The sequence below is a fragment of the Pteropus medius genome, unplaced genomic scaffold, assembly GCF_902729225.1.
Source record: "Pteropus medius unplaced genomic scaffold, Ma_sr-lr_union100, whole genome shotgun sequence".
NCBI classification, from domain to species: domain Eukaryota; kingdom Metazoa; phylum Chordata; class Mammalia; order Chiroptera; family Pteropodidae; genus Pteropus; species Pteropus medius.
In genome coordinates this window covers 1,501,816-1,523,692 of record NW_024344436.1, presented here as the reverse complement: position 1 = coordinate 1,523,692, position 21,877 = coordinate 1,501,816, and the positions used below count along the sequence as shown (strand labels likewise).

General features: G+C 34.1%; 1 pseudogene; it reads right to left on the bottom strand.

Annotated features, from left to right (window-relative positions):
* Positions 1-13,495: 13,495 nt before the first annotated feature.
* On the bottom strand, positions 13,496-13,614 carry LOC120610570 (uncharacterized; annotated as a pseudogene).
* Positions 13,615-21,877: the final 8,263 nt, after the last annotated feature.

Sequence of the window (21,877 nt, the reverse complement as noted above, 5' to 3'; positions counted from 1 at the left end):
TTTTTATTTCTACATGCTTTTGCATTATATGTTAACTGTTCTTGAAAATATAAAGGTTAATAGCCACTGTATCCTACCATATATTCGAAGTACATTACAATATTTAACAAAAAATTACTTTTTAACAAAAATATTTTCTTTGAATTCTATTATGGATGCTATTAATACTACCTACCTTGCTTACTTTCTTTTTTGGGGGGTGGGATTTAGGTTTTGTTTTTATTTCCTTTGTGTCTTACAAACAGCACACAAGTGGAGATATATATATATATATATTTTTTTTACCTCGAGTGAGTCTTTGCCTCTTAAGAAGTTTTTAATTAAATTGCATTTTAATTAATTTAAATACAATTTACATTAATTTAATTAAAATTTTAATTAAATTTTTGCTTTTATTACCTGTGTAATGCCTTGCTCTTTAGGTTTCTTTGATGTCTTTTTTTTAACACAAGTCACTTTTGATTCAAACAATGTTTGCTTTGCTTTCGTTTGACATTTTGAAAGTTACTTAGTGTGCTGTTTTAAAAATTTTGTCAAAGGTGGTTTTAAGATTTTAGATATATTTTCAAACTTATTATTGCTTTTCAATTTGTAAAATGATTAAAGTACATCGCCTTCCATTTATATGAAATAAAAAATCAGTATACAACCAAATTTCCGTCCACGTTTTTTAAATTTTTGTTTACTATAACCCCTTATTTCAGATGTTGCTTTTTAATTATTTATAATTTACATTTTATTTCAAAAATTTTGTTGACATTTAAATTTCATTACTGTAAACATAGTAATTACTATTTGCTGATATCATTTCTCATTATAAATATTATAAAAGCACAACCTTTCCTTTTTTGAGTTTATTTTGATTTATCTCTTAGTCAATAGAAATAGTTTTTTTAGTAACTTTGATTTAGAAATTTCTGAAATTGAATAGAATACTTTCTAAGAATATTACAACTTGAAGTTCTTTTTTCCTGCCCTTACTTATACACTCTATTCACGTGGAACTTTGGTGTCATCATCTTTCTACCATAATACCATTGTCTTCTGAACTAAAATGTTGCAGACAGAGTGAAACCAACTGAAATTTGACCATTAAAACCATGTATGTTTATCCATCTGGTTTCTTAAAAGATGTTGCCTCATTAAAATTTTACCTGAAACTCTTAACACTTTTTCGTTTTTGTAAATCTGGCTTTTAGTGATCCACTAGATTATAAAAACTCAGATCTTTATTTAGATTTAAAAAGGTTGTTTTTGTTATTTTTTATAATTTCTTATCTTTTTTTGCTGTACTTATCTTTTGAAATTTAGTCGTATTTAAAATATCCAAAACCAGGTATACATTACATATATTCTTGTTATTTTTACCCCCTTTTTCTGCATTTCACAAACATTTTTTAAGTTATACTTTTGTAATGTGTTCAGTTTTAATCAAAATTCAAATTCCTATTCATTGTCTCAATCATGATTTGTTTTTAATGTGAAAATTTTCTCTTTTTTAATCTCTGTACAGTATCTTCTGACTACAAATTGTTTTTTCTTTAAGATTATGTGCCATAGTTTTATTGGTGCAGTCTCTTCCCACCCTACCACCCCCCCGCCCCCCAATATGAAAGAACATGACTTTAAGTGTTTCCTATTAATCTCCTATGTACTTCATGGGAGATTATTTGCTCTGCCTCCGTAGATAGATTTTAATTTTTTTGACTTACATTATGTTTTCAAAATAAATGATTATTTTCTTCTGCTTATCCTTAGAGAGAGGGTAGACTATATTTATAGTATTTGAAGTTGAAAAGGAACAGAACAACTCTATTAGACTGTATTATCTTCAGACGATATATGTTTAGATCAATTATAACATTTTAAAGTTGAAGGTCCTGAGCAGATATACAGGGGAAATAGAGTAAGACTTCAAATTGAAGCAATGGGGTTAGGATACGAACATCTCTTTTCCAGTTACTGGGTAGCATTTTGAAGCCAACTGTGAAATGGCTATTTTTTTCAGTAGTCAGTCTTAGAACTCCATTTTTTATCTGTCATGGTCATCTGTGTTAACTGGAATAGAAGTATGTTGTTTGAAACTGGACAAGAGTGGCTTATGAAACTTCTTGCCTTTTCCAGAGGTGGCTTTGAGATCTAAATATGGCACTGAATTATTCGTGGCTCCAGTCCCTGCTGCTCTGAATTAAGATTGTTAGTGTTATATTGATGGGACATGTCTTCTAAGGCAAAGTTTTCCCTCCTGGGTAGACAATGATTAGGCTACCTTTTCCGCTACAGTTCAATATATTATGTTACAACCAAATTTTTAAAATTTCTAGGATCAAGATGCTACCTTTTCTTAATTTTCAGGATTGGTGACAGAGTTTTTCTCTTCTTTATTTTTTGGTCACTTTGATAATAATTATGGATATGGACCTTTACTTGTACATGCTCAAGCTGCCATCTTCTCTACAGCCCAGAGAGTTGCTTTGTTTTGTTTTGTATTACAAATATCATTCTGTCACTGCCCTGCTTAAAATTCTTCACTGTTTTCTCATTGTCTGAAGATAAAGTTCAAATGATTTATCATTATATACATTTTAAAATCAAATCATTAACATAAAATAGCACACTACCGGCCCGTGGACTTCAACTCCAGCTTGTAGAGTGCTTTGTTTATCCAGTACCTTGCCTAAGCTTTGGCCTCACCTAAAATCTCCAGTTGCCACAGTTCTCTTTATTCTCCACTCTTTCATATTCTGCCTTTATATTTTTAATTTTCCATCTAAGCACTGAGGCTTTCGAGTTTGCTACTCCTCTGTTTCCAACCAATATTTCTACCACTGTAGAACTGTTCTCACTCCCCACACTCTGATTTCTCTCACTTCTGTTTTTGTGCATCTGCTATTTCCTTTGCTAGAAATATCATTTCCTTTCTCACACATTCTTTGCCAGGTAACTCCTATTTGTCCTTAAAATGTTAGCTTAGCCCCCATTTTGTCTTAGAAGCCTGTTATGTTTCCCTAGAATGGTTTAGACATCTCATTGATGTACTGTCACAGAAATCTTTTCATGCTTTTTAAAGTGCCCATTACACTATATTGTATTTCGGTTTACTTGTTTCTTTCTAGGCCATAAAACAAGCTTCAACAAATTTGAAAGGATTAAAATTATATCAATTTCACTATATAAAATTATAAATTGTTTAATCAAATTTCTGATGAGACTGAGCAAGACGAAAACAAATAATTATCATTAGAAATTAAAAAGGGCCATAATTGCAGATAGCATAGATATTTAAAATATAATAAGATAACATTATTAACAACTTGTGTCAATAAATTTGGAAACTTAAATGGAAGCATCCCTAGAAAAATATAACTCAAAACTTAACACAAAAATTAAAAAATCTGAATTGTTTTATTTCTAAGTAATAAATATGTATGTAACTTTATACCTTACCGAAAGAAAATCTATGGTTCTAGTTGATTTTGCAAGTGAGTTCTACCAAATATTTAAAGAATAAATAATTTTTATTGTATACAAACTTTACAGCATTATAAATAATTATTACTCACCACTCATTTTATGAGACAGCAAAAAACTAACAGGACAGTAAGAGAAAGGAAAATTTTAGTCCTAAAAGCCAATAACATGCAAAACTGATTAAGGAAGGGGATGGGGTACCCAAATTATAACATAAGAAATGAAATATGAGATATAATTAGAGAATATAATGAACAACTTTATGTCAATAAATTGAACAATTTAGATGAAATGAACAAATTCCTTTAAAAGTAATGTCATTTACCAAAGCTGAAAGAATTCAACTGGTGAATTTTTCCAAATATTTCAATCTCACACAGTCTACTGGATAGCAGAAAAAGTGAGCATATACCAATTTCTTGTTTAAGGCCTTGTCGCCAAAAGTTGACAAGGATATAACAAATATGGGTAATTATATACCAAGCTTTCTCATACACATAAATGGAAAAATCCTTTGAAAAGTTAACATATTAAATATAATAACAGGCAAAAAAGATAATACAGTTCAACAAATTGAGACTTCTTTCAGGAATTCAAAATGGTTTAACATTTAAAAATAAATTAATGTAATTCTCCAAACTGAAATAAAATAATCACACTATAATGTCGGTAGATTAGATGTAACAAAATCATTTTACAAAATTCAATACCCATTCATAATAAAAAAAACTTCTACAAACTAGGAATAGGTCTTACTTAAATCAAGAATCTATATTTTTAAAATCCTGCAATTTCATGATGAAATAGTTAAGTTCTCTCTCTCTGAATTCAGCAACAAGACCTGATTTATGCTAATACTATTTTTTTTAAATTGTGTCCAGTTCTAGCCAATGCAATTAAGAAAAAAAAAGAGTTATAATTATGAAAAAGAAGATAATGTATTATTTATAGGCAACATGATTTTATACATAAAAAATCAAATAGAATACAAAAAGCTATGAAAATTAGTAATATTTAGCAAGAACACTATAGAAAGTCAATGTGCAATACCCATTGCATTTCTATAAATTGGCAACAAACAAATAAAATCCAATATTTAAAATTATACCATTTATATTAGCATGAAAACAATCAAATACTCAGGAATGAATTTGAAGAATTTATTCCTGAGCTGGAATTTATATCTACGCTGGGAACAACAAAACACTATTAAGATAAATTATATAGGACCTAATTAAATGGAAGTATATATTATTCTCATGGATCAGAAGACATGATGCAGGAAAAATGTCAATTCTTCACTAATAATCTCTAGAGATTTAACATCCCAATTAAAATCCAAGCAGGTGTGTATGCCTGTGTGTGTTTGTGTGCAAATTGATAAGCTGATGTCTGCAGAAATTTGGAAATGCAAAGGGCCAAGAATAATCAAAAATAAAGCTGGGAGAATCACTGTAAGATATTAAGGCCTATTATGAAGCAATCATAATTAAGACTGTAATATTATTGCATAGATAATGAAACAGAATAGAAAATATAGAAATAAACTCACATACTTAGTCCCTAATGTATCACATATATGACACTTCAATATAGGAGGAAATAATGATTTTTCCAATGAATGACAATGGGTCAACTGGACAGCTAAATGAATAAATATGTGCCTTGGAATCTCTTTATTATACACAAATATCAATCCAGGTAGGTAGCAGTAGATTTAAATAATAAATGTAACAATAAAGTTTTATAAGTAAACATAGAACACCATACCATTGAATAAGTCACAAAAATACTAATCATAAATGATTAGTATATAATTAGTATAGTACATAAATTATACTATAATTAAATTAACTTCTGTTTATAATAAACCACCAGTAAGAGATGGAAAAGTCAAAGCACAAAGTACTTTAATATACATCTATCCAATAAAGAACTTTATTGTATGTTAAAATCCATAAAGAATTAAAAATGTATAAAGAATTCTTACAAATCAGTGAAAAAAGACAGATTTGAATAGACATTGATTGAGTGAAACTAAATGTCCAATAAATATATGGAAAGGTGCTCAACTTAGTCACGAGAGAGATGGATATTAAAACCACAAAGAGAGGTCATAACAAACCTACCAGAATAGCTAAAATAGAAAAAGATGGAATGTAGTGTCTGTCGGCAAGGATAAGGAACAACTGGAACTCAAACATATTGCCAGTGGCATGTAAACTGGTAGAATGAATTACATTTTAAAACCTGTTTGACAGTGTCTACTTAGGTTAAACATACGCATCCCAGAAATTTCACTCCCTTGTATACACCCAACTTATATTCATATGGTGTTTACCAAAAATATGTTCTAGCATGATGATAGTAACACTATTTGTAGCGCTTTTAAACAGAAAACCACCAACTGCTTATCAACAGTAGAATTTAGAAATTGTGGTAACTTCATAAAATAGGACATATATAACATTTAGCATAAATGATCTTCACAGCTAAGTGAGTATCACAAAGATAATGTTGAATGGAAAGAAGTCAGACACAAAATAATATACAGTATATGATTTGATTCATATAATATCCAAAAAACAAGCAGAACTCCTTTATACAGTTAGAAGCCAGGACAGTGGTGAACCCTTTGCAAGAGATGGAGTAACTGAGGCAGGGGCTTCTAGTATATGGTCTGTCATGCTCTGTTTCTTGAAATGGATGCCATTACATGTGTGTCCATGTGCTCAGTTTGTGTGATGTGTCAAGTTGCAAATGCATGGTGTGCGCACTTTTCTGTAGGTATACTATACTTTAATAAAATATTTTAAAAATTAAAAAAGAACACCTAGTTGGAGCTGTAATACAAGTTTCAGGATGCTCTCACCCCCAAAATGCCTGTCAACACCTGTGAAGTCAGTAATTGCAATGCTATTGCCAAAAAACAAAAATAATAAGTAAATAAAAATAAAAACAAAACCATCACAATATTAGCTACCAGCTGTAACATCAGAAACAATAGCAAGCTATGGCCATTTCTCTCCCAGTTTCTAAATACTGTGCGAGTTCTAAGTGGGACATGATTTATACCTTGTAAAATACTGCATATGGGTCCCAGCCTCTGAAGTACTGAAAAGCATATGAGAAGGTTGCAATGGATGCTGAGGGTCAATCTATCACAAAGAGTGAGATGCTTGTGCAACAACACATGGACATATTTCTGGGGAAGTTAAAAACATCAGACTAGAACTCAGAACAGATGTAATGTCTGGACCTATACCCTTGGAACCATCTGCATGTGAGAGAGGGACAGAAATAGTAGAACTGGTTATCTTATCACAGAAAGGTAGGAGGTGGGGAAAGAACGATCCAGAATGAGATCTCTGGCGACACCAACATTTCAAAGGAACTAAAGAAAATGAACTGGCAAAGGATATTGAAGAAGAGATTTCAGAGAAATAATAAAAATAATCCAAGAAAGAAAAGAGGTGTAGAATCTAAAAAAGGAAAAAATATTTTAAGAAATTCAAATATGGAAGAAGAACTCCCAAAATTTGCTAGTGGCCAAATAAATATTCCGTTTGGTAGACGCCTTCTAAATAATTATTTCCAGCCTCTTCACTATAGAGATGAGTAAACTTAAGTCTCACAGGGGTTAAGTTCTTATGAATGAGACCATGACAGGTTGCAAAGAGCTGAAGGATTTTGAAATCGATTGACCAGGCGAGTGGAATTAAACAAATTATTTCACCTCTCTGAGCATCTGTTTATTCAACTATAACAATATAGCTGTTGGACAAGAAGATTAAATAAGACAGATCTATCATGCACCTAGCACAAGGCTGTCACATCATGCCCTTAAACTTTTTTTTTTTTAATTACTTCTTTGTAAGTTCCTTGAAGACAGGAACTGCAACTCTTTTTTTCCCTGTTGCATCTCTAGCATTTTAGCTAATTGCCTGACCTATATAGGCACTCAAACAATATTTCTTGAATGAATGAAGAATATAGTGATATTATAGCTGATTAACCAGAGTTGCAACTGATGAACCCTGATTGCTGCTGCGTTTTTGAGGTAATGTTTGTTACCAGAGGCCAGAGCAGTATCTGCTCCACGAGGCTAAAATGGTTGTAGCAAAGTGAAACTCCATCATCTCCTCATCTCCTAAGACCATATGAGCGGCCCCATAAAAGTGTAGTTTCATATATTAGCTGCCCCTTTATTCAGACCACACTGTTATTCTTCCTGCATCTGTTTGGAATCATTCATGCCACTATTCCTTGCAGAGGCTAACTGAACAAAAGGCTGTAGGGTGGTATGTGGTGTAAATTCCTCAACTCCTTGTGCTTTTCATTCAAGTAAGCATAATTCAGCCCTTTAAAACAGTGAAATTTCCTGATTCTCCATCAGACTCTGCAGAGGCTGTTTTGAAACACCTAATCACTGCTGCTCCCTCCTTGAAAACCAAACAAGTGTTTCAATTCCAGATGGCTTATGTGTTTGAGAGTTTCATTTGTTTCATTTTTCTTTTTCTTTTTCTTTTCTTTTTTCTTTATTTCATGGTGAGTGAAGACCAATGGGAATTATCCACTGGACAAATCTACCCTCAGGTTTCTTCCTCATTGACCTGTCAGGAACCCCACTTCCATCACAAAAGAAAAGCTAAAAGAGTGAACAGGTTGAATTCTGGCTCAGAAAGCTAGACTGTCAGATGAGAAGGGGCATAAAAGATTATTTAGTATAGCCTCCTTTCCCTATAGAGTAAAAACTGAAAACAAGCGAGGTGAACAATTTGCCCATGGTCTTTTGAGGCAGAACAAAATTCAGCATCTCTTTGATCTAATGCTTCTTCCTTTCATTTAAAATGGTGTGGATTTTAAGAGAAATATAACCCACATGCTTCTGATTGAGTTACATTCATTGCATTCCCAAACCGTTTTGTTCAAGCCCGTCAGTGCTGAAGCCACCCTCTGAGCCTCTTTGCCAGCATGTAAGACTTTTGGAAATGTGAAGTGGTATTTTTTTCCAAGGCAAAGTAAAATCCCTTTGAACGAGGGCTTTTGGAGAGAGAAAGAGAGAAAGAGAGAGAGCATGCACAAGCACATTAGCTGAGGAAAAAAGAGCAGAAGGGAAAAGATAAGAATTTGTACCTAAATCAAGTTTTCTTATAAGTAAAGCTATCTTTTCTCACTCCTGTTGCCCCCTGATAAAGTCTAACATGGGATACCATACCTTCCAGCTTAGTGTAAGGAAAAGAGAGCCTTAAGAATTGGAATACTCATTCCCAGACTCACCTGATCAAGTATGGATAATTGCGCATTTGATCACTACAACCACCTGTGGAGTTCTCTCCCTTAAGACATGGGCTAACACCATCACCTCATCCCCCTGAGTTTGCTTCTTAAACTCTAAGTGGGCTCCAGAGATAAGCAGTTTCCTGTCTGTCATTCTGGAGCTTAGAAACAATAAACCCAGCTGAACTGTATTTTCTGTTATAAAGAGAAAAGGTGGAAAGCTCCTGACAAGAATACACAAAGTCTGAAGCAGAGATTGACTCTGTGAATTGCATTAGATACTGTAAAAGCAATTTAGAAGGGCTGATCACCATGAAAGATGAAGCATCTGAAAGGACTTGTGTCAGGAGATAAAGTGAACTAGGCACCAAGGGGCATTATGGTGATACCATCGCCATGCTAGCTGCCTCCTTCCCACTGCTAAACCATTTGAGATTGTCCCAAGTAAAAATGTGCTAACTATCACCAAGCTCTCTAGCAATGCCTGAGATTCAGAGACTCATTTGCCAAGTGGCATGCAACCTTAAGGCACAGTAATTAGATTTGTACCTTTCTCTCCACACAGTTCCATAGAGATGACCACATTGGGGCATCTTTTCCTCTTTGAAGTCCTCCTGACTTCACTTGGACACGCATTCAGGTGAGGGGAGGGAAGAAGAAGGTGATGTTGTAGGTGCCCAGAACTGTGCTAGAGAGGTGCTTCTTGTAGGCTGTTCTGTTTAGAAAAGGAACTCTGGTTCTTGGTGGGACTATAAGAACTATAGTCCATTAAGAGAATCCATAGTGTCTACATCACTACTGCTCTGTTTCCAAGGAGAAGAGATCATTACAGGAGAGGTCACTTCTAATGTGACTCCAGCCTCCCATTTCAAATAAGGCACAGAAGATGCAAAGCACAAAATAAGAGGGTTTCCACAGAGGGTGCTCCATCCCCCATTTCTTAACGCCTAGGCTGTCATTTGCCCCCTAGTCAAACAGTTTTCTCAGTCTGAGCACTACTGACATTTTGGGCTAGATAATTTTATGTTGGGGTGGGGGACGGAGGCTGTCCTGTGCATTGTAGGATGTTTAGCAGCATCTTGGCCTCTATTTAATAGATACCTGTAACAAAACCCCTCAATTCTGTGACAACCAAAAGTATCTTCAGATAAATGTCTCCTGGGAAGTAAAATTGCCCAGTGGAGAACTAGTGGCACTTTACAGGGCCCACAAATAATCTACAGTCTGGACCCAAAGCTGCAATATGCAGCTTTGGACTCGAACCAGTTCTGGTCCCTTCCTTCATTTTCACTGGAAGCTCACCCCAGAGCCCAGGCACATGCATTCCAGAGCCCCGACTCCTTTCCACTTCCTTCCTCATGCTCACACCAAGAGGTTCTCCTCCACCTGATCTTGGAGTCCTCACCCTAACTTAAGAAGACTCAAGACAGAAACAAACAAACGGAGGGGGAGAAATGAACAAGATAGAAAGCAAAGTATTTAAAAGTAAACAGAGCCTGGGGGTAGGAGGAAAGCATGTATTCTTTTTTTTATCCCCCCCTTAAATAAAGCTCCTGGGCTTTCTCAAGTCAGCCTCCGTATGAATCTGGTTTTCATTTGCACGCTCCCTCCAGCCATGAGCCTAGCTTCTTCTCATAGATAATTTGACTTGATTACTTTCTGAAAGGGCAGACAGAGCCAGAGTAGCCCTGCACTCATTTACTTGTCACTCTCAGCATTGCCTTAATTTGGGCTGAGCGGCACCTCCCCCTCCCAAGAATGACTGTGAGAGTGAGATCAAACTCTCCCTGGAAGGGCTATGAGAAGATGCGAGGTTCTTTCTGGCCAGTTAGGCAAGCAGGGCCTTGGATGTAAAAAGACTGACACCATTTGACAAGAAAAGGAACTAATTTCAACAAAAGGCTGAAGTAGCAAATTCCACACCAAAATCAATTTGGGCTTTTCTCCTTGATATCAATACCAGCTAGGATGTACAACAAAACTCAGGGGTGTATGGTGGCAGATGGGTACTAGATTTATTGGGGTGGTCACTCTGTAAGTTATATAAATTTCTAATCATTATTTTGTATGCCTGAAACTAATGTAATATTGTATAACAACTCTGAAAAAAATTTTAAATTATTTTTAAAAATCAAATTGTTGATTTTGTAAGCCCAAGAACGTCGAGTTATACTTTCTATCTCTTGAACATTTTGCTCAGCACTGAGCACATAGAGGTATTTGATGAATATTTGTTAATTCATCATAATATTGGGTAGAATCTATTGAAACTGAAATGTGCGTGGTGTTACATTTTTCCAAAATATTATTATATAAATTCTGAGTTTATTCACGTCTTCTTACATTGTAGTAAAATATTACAAGACTGGATACTTTTAAAATAAATGATCTGTGGTCATTTAACTGTAACTTCACTTATTTTAATTCTACCTTTCCTAAAAGGCTCATCTCAGATTCTCTATTTCTGTAAAGCTTTCTGAAAACTCCAGTCATCAATTGATTCTCCCTATTACTGGTAAATCTGTTTGCTTATGTAATGGTTGAAAACCAGCAACATGTATTTTTTTGGCCAGCACGTTGGTTTATCTTTATTTTATGTTAATGCCTTTTGGCAAGGCCAATCATCTCCTGTTCTTCCCATGTCCTGATGTCTCCAAAGCCTTATGTCTAATGTTTCACATGCTTACACTTCCTGTCTCGCTCCTGTTTGAAATATCCTGGTTAGTGCTAAACAAAAAATTCTTTGGCTATGTAAATCCGTATTAAATTGCCATTTCTGTTGTTAAAAATGGCCAACAAACAGAAATTTTATATTGCTTAACATGTAATATAGTGCTCATTCCTGCTTAGAGATCACTCCTTGCTTCTTAACTAGAAAGGGACTCAAATCAAGATTCATAATAAATGCTTAAGAGTTATTATTTTATTAGGGCTTCAAGGTCTTTGGGCTTGAAAAAGATTTGATTGTTTGAGATTTTAAATTTGGGCATATGTGTAGAAGCAGATAGAGGAGAGTGACCAAAAGCTTGAGATTTGGGATGAGAAATACTTTGATTTGAGAACCAGTTCAATCCCTGTGTATCCTTGGGCAAGTGATTTAGTCTCTTCATGCTTTGGTTTCTTCATCTATAAAGTCTAAATAATAATCACAACAATATTGACCTCATAGTTTCTGGGAGGGGTGTTGTAAATAAAGAGTTTAATTCAAAGCCCTACACATAATATGCACTTGTTAAATGTCTGCTATTAATACCATCATTATAAATATGACTGAGGGCTAATCATGAAATAAGAAGACTAATACAAATTGCAAGAGTGCATGTGTGTTTTATGTTGAGGGCGTGGGTATGGGAGTGGTTTCTTGCATTCAAAATTTAGTTTAACATGCAACTTCCATTCAGCAACTGAAAATCAGAACCAGTGAGGTTCAGTGTTATAGAGAGAAGAAACTCATGGTTGAGAAATAGCCAGACTTGGTCACATGCTGTTGGATCAAGGTTGTGAAAATTAAGTATAGGAATGTTGCTTTCTTTTTTCTCTTGGCAAATGGAAAGGCCAAAGCTCAGAATTGTTGGAAGTGACACCCCAATTAATCAGGTTCTGTGCTTCAAACTAGGTGGTGAGCCTGCCCATGATCGTGAAATTTTTAAATGACCCCTTTATCCTCAGTATGCCAAAATGAAATTTTTGTGGGAAAACTTGCTTCTTGGCACCTGCTATCTGACCAGCAAGAATGTGGGACAAAAAGTTCTTTTGAAAAAGAGGCCAAGCTATGCATCTGCTTCCTCTGAAAGAAAATATAAAAGATGTAATTTTACAGAAATATCTCAAGTTTATCTAGTCTATACTATTTGCTTCTGGCGGGTATTTCTCTACGAGCAACTTAATCCAAGTAGACTTAGAAATGATGACTCCATTTCAGCAGAAAATGAAAGTCATAATATTTGTATAACAAAGAGCAGTGAGAAATTATAATATCCTATTCAAATTGATTGGCCTTCCACTCCCCCAATTTTTTATCAGATGATAAAATGAAAGACAAAGAGTAAAATGACGTGTCTAAGATAACACAAGCAGATTCAGTTAGAATGAGAACCAAGGTCATTTACCTACTAGCTCAAGGTCCCTGTATCTTAACGGAGACTTCAGCAGCAAAGACCTGTGAATTCTCCTCCCTCATTTGCTGTTTATGTCAGTGTAGAGATATATCCTGCTTTATAAAGTTTACATAGTACTTCCAAATATTGTATCTCAATTATTCCTGAATGCACTACTGTGAAATAGATTGGACAGTTATTACTGTCATTTTATGCAAGAGAAAAGTGATGCTCAGAAAAGTTAAAGCACTTGGTCTAAAGTCCCAAAGAACTAAGCCTCCTACCCAGGTCTCCTAACTCCAATCTCTTTTGTCCTAGGATGGAATGGAATTATTTCAAAAGATACATAACAGAAAACAAAGATGTTAAATGATTTATCTTAAATTATACAGCCATCTCAGATTAAATAATTTTCCTGGAACATTAGTGACTGGTAATCAAGGTCCTTTACTGTCATTTAAAGAAAACATAAGCACTGATAATCTGTAAAGCTGAACATCAAAGAAGGCAAAATATTCTTGACCTGCCCATGACTTGCTCAGTGAATACTTTTTTTGTCACTTATTATGTACTTAGGCAACCCTTGGTTGACTTCATAGATTGCAAGGACCCTGTCAGTTTACAATCCCTTATTTTTTTATTTGTTATGTCTACAGCACCCCGTCTTCCTAGGTGGTCTCCCATCCAAGTACTAACCAGGCCCGATCCTGCTTAGCTTCCGAGATCAGACTGGATCAGGCTTGTTCAGGGTGGCATGGCCGCAGACTGTACTTGAGAATCTCGCTGGACACTTTATGTATATTTAAATTTACTTCATTTGAACTCTATAAGTTAAATATCACTAATCCAGTTTTTCAGATGAGAAATTAAGGCTTCGAGGAAACAATAAAACACCCAAGTCATATTGCTATCAGTCAAGGGAGAGCATGATGCCTGTGACTTGGGGCCTTGTAGCTATTTATGGCTCAAATCCTACCTGGGAGGAAGGCAAAAGGGTATCAACAGAATCAAAATTTAAAACCCAGTCTGTTCTAAAGTTCATATCCTTTCTTCTACTTCCCTGTTCCTCCACAAGTAAAGATTATTCCTGAACTAAAGCTTCTCCTTCTTCTCTAAATAGGAATAACAGGGTGCATTTTCTAACCCTTTGAAGATCTCTGCAGATAATATATATTCATTAAATAATAGTTACAACCCTCTTGAAAACACATTGCCTATTACTGCTACAATCTTGACTTCATTTATTTAATCTCTCTATAAACTTTGCATAATTTGCCTTATTTCCCATGTGAGAATTACAGTGTTAGAGTAAGTAGAAGTTAAAAACAACACAATCCCCTGTAGTATAGTGAATTGGATCGTCACAGCCCAATTTAGAAAGCAATTTTCCTAAGACATGTTTTCTTTAAAACCAAGGAAGGAGCCTCCACTGTGAATGCTTTTAGCTACAAAAGGCAGTGTGTAATCCCAATGAGATAACCCAGGAGCAATGAGTTTCTCAGAGACTTCGATTATCTGATTTCCTTTCTTTACTCCCTGCAATGGGCACAAGCAGAACTAGTGTGGTCAGTGCCTGCTTTGCCTCAGTTCTCTGGTTCTCTTAAACTCAAGCCTTGTTCATCACCTTCTTCCTCTTACTCCCTCCAAAGCAGTAGCTCCTAGTCTCCTTTTCCACCCAGCTAATTCTCTTAAAAGATTTGAGAGCCTGATGGGTAGCCCCAGTAGGTGCCCTGCTCCATGCTTGACAAAGTCATTTGGGTAGCCCAGCTATAGCTGCCTCATGACTTACCTTTGCAGAATGTTTGTATTCTCCCTCCTACATCTCTAGAAACAGGAGCAAAGCATCATTCCAAATGAGGAAATTTCCCCAACATATATACTTTGGAGTAGTAGCTTCTTCCATCGTTACCTTCTTGGTCAGTATTTTAGAAACACTAGTCTACTTCCTGTCTCAGTGATTAGTATTGCATACTAGCTTGTTAAACGGTAGGAGAAATTCTGCAGTGAAGAAAACTGTTTGGTTTTATTCAGCCCAGCCAACACTTAACTTAATCATGGAACTGTGTTTTCCAGTGAACATTAATTAACATTTTCTAGCACTAGTTGTTCATGAAAGAATACTTTCCAAAAATGCACGGTGAGGGAATTCTTTTACCTAATAGCTCTCCTTGTTGTCAAATTTCAAATGCACTGGAAAAACTGAAGATAGCCTCAGAGGCAATCAAACCCCAAATTTATCCCTTCTCTCTGAACCCTCAGTCAAAGCTCCCACATCCTCATAGTCTCCTTGCTGGTGCTATCTCCAATGCTATTACTAAGATGTCATTCAGGTCTTGGCTTAAATATTTAAATCCATGGAGAGGTCTGGTTTGATATCCCTGGCGTAAGCCCTATTATTAGAAACAAAATTTCTGGAAGAATTTAATAATATACATTGAAATGGAAAGAGATATTACCTCAGGTTTTAGGATTAAGCAGGATTTATATTGTCTTCTTTATTCTTTTCTATGTTCTCAAAATTTTCTATAATTAGTTTTAAAATAGAAAAGCATTCTTGAATAAAAAGAGGAAAAGAAGGTTCCAGAACACAGTTGCTGATCTCTTTGAAGTACACCATACTCATTTTTAACTTCTCCAGTTTCTCCATATATCTTGCCTGTCCCCTTTCAAAGCCAACCCATAAACTTTATGAGTTTCACTTTTTTTTTTATTTCATTTGCTTTTCATTCCATATAGAAAAATCTGCAGATGTTTTAACTTTATACACTCATGCCATCTGGTGTTCTAAAACTTTACCCAAATGGTGTCTCCTGACCATGGGATTATTATTCTATAATTAAGCCAGCATTGTCCTCAACATAAGTCTTGCTTCAACTAAACAGAAGGTCTGGTTTCTGCCTGTGTCTCATTTGCAATAGTATATGCTTGATCCTCATCTGTTGTAATTTGACGTCAGGTGAATTTTTAATTCAGTTCATTTCAACCTACTTATTCAAGTGGAATATCCCTCTACCAGGTTCTGTATAAAAATAGAATGTTCCAGATCATTCACTGAGTAATCGAGCACTCACATGACCCTAACAGTAAAAAGTTCAGAAGTCTAACATATCCAAATATAAGACCCCCAATCCCATATCCATTATGTATTCAGGATTTCTATAATGCTTACAGGTATATTAAGATGGAAAATCCAATCAAATTCAATCCTCTTTTCATGACCTTGTCACAGTGAGAGAACACTGACTGCTGAGCCAAAAGTAGCCATAACACTGGCAATGTATTTGTATCCCACACAAGGCATGTGCTCTCTCACTACCATTCCCGCAGCACTGAGACTTCAGGGATGAGCTGTGCTCTTCCCATTTAATAAAGTTGCTTTAGCTAAATGGTTAGCCTCTGAACCTAGAACTCCTACACTTTCCATACCTCAGTAAAGAGATCTCTTAGAATTGGCCAGAGCCCTCTGGATGAATTTTTTGGCAAACTACTGTTCCCCAAATTGGAAAGACAGGCATATACAGATAATGACAGCTTACCATAGCAGCAGCCCAGGAGCAGAAGCCCAAGTCTGGACCTAGTACCAGAGCAGGAGAACTTAAACTGTAATTAGTGAATTTCTGGAAGCTTAATATAAATAACCTCGAGAGTTAAAAACTCCAGGGGGCACCAATATTAGGGGCATTCTCACACTTTCATGAGTTTTATCTCAGGAGTCTCACCAGGTTGTTAGGGTAAAGAGCAAAGAAAAATCTCATACTTCTTTTAGGAGAAAGGGAAAGTGACCATCCTGAAACATGTTCAGATGATTCAGTTCTCTTTAACAAAAGTCTGACTTTAAAGGAAATTATCTTACCAGAGCCTAACCACCTTGGGTTCTATAAGAGCCTAACCAACCTAAGGGGAGGAAAATACCTAACTCCAGCCTGGTCTAGTCGTCCACGTGAGGGAATGGAAATATCCACTCCTATTCTTCTATATCTTTCCTGTGTCAGTGGAGGGGGAGAGGAAATGAGAAACACTGTGAAGTTCACAATAGGGGCACAGGATTACTAAAAGACCAAGACCTAATCATAGGACTACATCAATAGGACCACATCAATAGGATTCTCATATAGTAATATGAGTTACTATATATTTATAAGTATTATAAGTATTATAACTAAAAGAGTAAAAATCTCAAAACATATTTAAGAAAAGTTTCTAGGAAAACCCAATGACAATAGAGAAGTCAAAGACAATGACACCACAGGAAATTTTAGCCTCCAACATCTATAGCTACAGTAAATGATAAACACAGCCCAATTTCTAGCCACAAAAAGATAAAACCTCACAATAGAGGCCTATTTGCCTCAGTTTCTTTTATCTAATACATTATATTCAACAGTCAACAAAAAAATTATAAGGCACACTAAAAAGCAAAAAACATAGTTTAAAGAGAGAGAGAGAGCAAATATTAGAACCAGACACAGTATGATAAATATTTTAGAATTATCAGATAGGAAACTATCTGATAATAACCATCATAGCTAAAATAGCTATGATTAATACATTAAGATTCTAAAAGAAAAAAATGAGCAAGATGGAAGAAGAGAAGAGTAACGTAATAAGACGAAGACTCTAAGGAAGTATCAAGAGGAAGTGCTATAAATCAAAAATACTATAACAAAAAGTGAACAATGCCTTTGATAAGCTCATAAGTCAACTAGACATGGCTTAGTAAAGAATCAGTGATCTTAAAGAAATATCAATAGAAACTTTCCAAACTGAAAATCAAAGAAGGAGGAAGAAGAGGAGGAGAAGAAAATCCTAGAAGACAATATCTAAGAACTATGGAATAATTAAAGAGATGTAATGTATGTATCATGAAAATATCAAAAGGAGAAAAAACGAGAATTGAGAAGAAAAAATATTTGATAGTACACTGGCTGGGAATTTTCCAAATTAATGATAGACACCAAATCACAGATGCAGGAAACTCAGAGAACACCAGCTGAATAAATAACAAAAAGAGTACACCTAGGCATACTTTGTTCTCTAAAAACAAAGAGAAACCTTCAAATAATCTAGACATTGTGTGGAGATACTTTACCTATAAAGGAAAAAGGATAAATATTGCATTGGATTTCTTGTTGGAAACCATGCTAGCAAGAAGAACATGGAGTAAAATATTGGAAGAAAGAAATATCAACCCATGATTTTATATAGAGTAAAAATTTCCTTCAAAAATGAATGAGGGATAAAGACTTTCTGAGAAAAACAAAAACTAAGGAAATAAGTTGACTGTACACCTGTTGTGCAGAAATGATTAAAAGAATCTTCAGAAGGAAGAAAAATTATATATGACAGAAACTCAGATCTACATAAGGACAGAATTATATAAAAATAATGTTTAAAATAAAATCTTCTATTTAACTCATTCGATTGATCTAATATTTTTTTTAAAATTAATAACAGCAATTATTTATGCAATAGTTACAGATATGAATAAGTTAAAAGAATGACTGCAATTTTATAAGGGATGAGAAGAAAAGTAAGAATACTCAGTTACAAGATATCTGCACTACAAATTAAGTGGAGCAGTGTTACTAGAAATGGATTTAGATTAGTTGTAAATGTATATTGAAAATTCTAGGGCAAGTTAGATTTAATTTTTAAAAAGTAAATGTAATTGATATGCTGAGAGAAGAGAGAAAACAGAATTTTAAAAATGCTCAAATAAAACCAGAGAAGTCAGTGAAAAAGTTAAAAAATAAACAAAGAACAAGTGTGACAAATAGAAAATAGTAAGACATAAGGTAGATATTTATCCAACTATGTCCATAGTCACATTGTATCTGAATGGTTCAAATACACCAATAAAAAGACATAGTGAATATAAAAAATAAGACCAAACTATGTTGTTTACAAGAAATTCATTTCGACTGTAAAACACAGATACATTAAAAGTAAACAGATAGAGAACGATGTACCATGATAACACTAATCAAAAGAAACCTGTAGTAACTATAATAATTTCAGACAAAGCAGACTTTAGAACAAGGAAAATTATCAAGAATAAAGAGAAATTTTACATAATAGTTAAGAGAGCAATTCTTAGGAAGACATAATAATCCTTCACTTGTATTAATCTAATAACATAGCATCAAACTAAAAGAGAAAAAAATTAATAAAACTTTTAAAAAATGGCAAATATACTATTAGTTGGAGACTTCAATACCCCTCTGTCATCAATTGACAGACTCATAAGCAGAACATTAATAAGTATATGAATGAACTGAAAAATACCATCAATTAATGGAATCTAACTGACGTTAAATGAATATTTCACTCAATAACAGAAGAACACACCTTCTCAAGCTCATGTAAACCCTTCAGCAAGGCAGACCAATTCTGGAACAAAAAACGTGCATTAATAAATTTAAAATAATAGAAATCATACAAAGTATGTTCTCAGACCACAACAAAATCAAAGTAGAAATCAATAATTTAAAGATAGCCAGAAAATCCAAAAATATTTGGAAAGTAAAAAAGATACTTCTAATAACACATGGGTCAATGAAGAAGTCTCAAGAGAAATTTCAAAATATTTTAACTAAACAAAAATCAAAATACAACTTAATATCTGTGGGATGAAGCAAAAACAGTGCTCATGGGAAATTTACAGTATTGATTCCATGTATTGGAAAAATGAAAAATCAATAATCTAATTTTTCACCTTAGGAAATTAGAAAAAAGAGGAGCAAATTAAATCCAATGGAAACAGTATTACTTTGATACTCATACCAAGGAAATGCATCACAAACAAAGAAAAATACAAAGTATAATTTTTCATAAATATAGGCACAATAATTTTTACAAAATATTAACAAATTAACCCCAATGACATTACTCCAGAATGTAAGATTAGGAATATCATTAAAAATTCAAATAATATAATATTGCATACCAGTAGAATAATGAATAAAAACACATGATTATAATAATATATGCTAGAAAAGCTTTTGAGAAAAATCTAGTATGCATTCATGAGGAAAAAATCAATATATAAAGATCAGTTGTTTTTCTATATACTAGCAATGGACAGTGCAAAAATAAAATTAAAAGAACAATTCTATTCACAATAGAATAAAAAAAGATAAAATACTTAGGATTTAACAAAAGAGCAAAATTTGTATGCTGACAACTACAAAACATCACTGAAATTTAAAATTCAAAATTGTTAAAATTCAAAATTGTTAAAATTTAAAATCAAATTTTCATATTCATGGATTGGAAAATTCAGTATTATTAAGACGGGAAACTCCTCAACTTGATGTTAATACGATACAATGCTTATCAAATTCCAACAGGCTTTTCATAGGAATTGGCAAAGAAAGGTTTCAGAATAGTAAAAACTATTTTCAAAAAGAAGACCAAAGTGGAAGAACCTATAATTCCTAATTACAACACTTAATATAGAGTTACTGCAATTAAGACAGAGTGGTACTGACATAAAGACAGAAAATTAGTTAAATCAATTGTACAGATACACTCCCAATGGAATATAGTTAAGTGTCCATAAATAAACCTTTACATTTATAATCAATTGATTTTTGACAAGGGTACTAAAGCAATTCAATGAGGAAAGAGTAGTCTTTTGTCAAATGATGTTGGGACAATGGGATATTTATGTGAAAAAGGACAACTTTCGATCTTATCTACCATACATAAAAATTAACTGAATCTCATACCATACATAAAAATTAACTGAATTTATGTTTCATATACTTAAATGTAAGATTTAAAAGTATAAAACTTTTCTAAGAAAACATTGAGAAAAAAAAAACAAAACCGTGACCTTTGCTTAGGCAAAGACACCAAAAGCAAGACCCATAAAAGCAAAATAATAATAATAATAATAAAAATAAAAATTAATTGCAGTCTAATTATGAGGCAGGCAGAAGGAGAATGGAGACAGAATGCCTTACCTTGAAGGTTACATTTCTACTAGGACTCCATTGGTAAACCTTAAATACATGGCCACACCTAGCTGCAAGTGTGACTGGGAAATGTAGTCTTTGGCAGTGCAGCCTTGTGCCCAGCTAAAACTCAGGGGTCTATTAACTGCAGAAGGAAAGAGAGAATGGATCTTAGTTGTGATATATTATCTTTATTTGTTCAAAATACTCACTTTCTCTCTCTACTTGACTCTTTACTACAGAGTTTTTCCCTGGACTACTTACGGTCCACGCAATGATTCTAGGTACTTTCACCGTAAATATTTTTGCCTTAGACATCTTTGCCACAACCATTTTCAGAAAACATTGTTGCCATATAACTAACTAGCTGTAAGGCAATTTTGCCATAAAAACAATAAAATAACTGATTGACAGGTTTTTTGTTTGTTTGGTTGGTTTTAACTGACAGTTTTGTTTCATTTCTCTATTGACATAGTACTGACATTTTTATATTATATATGATAAGAGAGAAATCCTGAGTTGTCCTAAATTAAATTATAGCAGGCCAGAGAAAAGAGAAAGAGACAAGTGTAATGAACCAGTTATTGCTGTGAGTTAACTATCAAAAGATTGCTCATATTACTGAACGTACTGGAGCTTTGAATCAACTTCCAGGTGTCTAAGAAGAAATAGCCAACACCAGATGCCACCATCCCCTGCACATGCATAACCTTTCAGGACTGTTGCTTACAAACATTCAAAAGCAGTAAATATTTCTTCCTTATGGACTGTGCACTCACACTAGAATTGCCCCCACTTCACCTTTTCCCACATCCCTTATCTGTAGCCAATGCAAATTCTTTTAAAATAACTTTCATCATTGAAGGAGCCCCGTCAGCTCCAGGATGGCAGACATCTTGTCTTCCCTATCTAGCTGCGTGCCCAAGGACTTGGTCCTTTTACTGGCTAGCATGCGGCCAAATAATATCCTTTTTTCAGGAAAAGGTTTCAGCTCTGAAAGTTTTTAACGTATTCATTTTAGCCTTCATAATGGTCTATATAGTGATATGTTCTATAATATTATATTTAAAA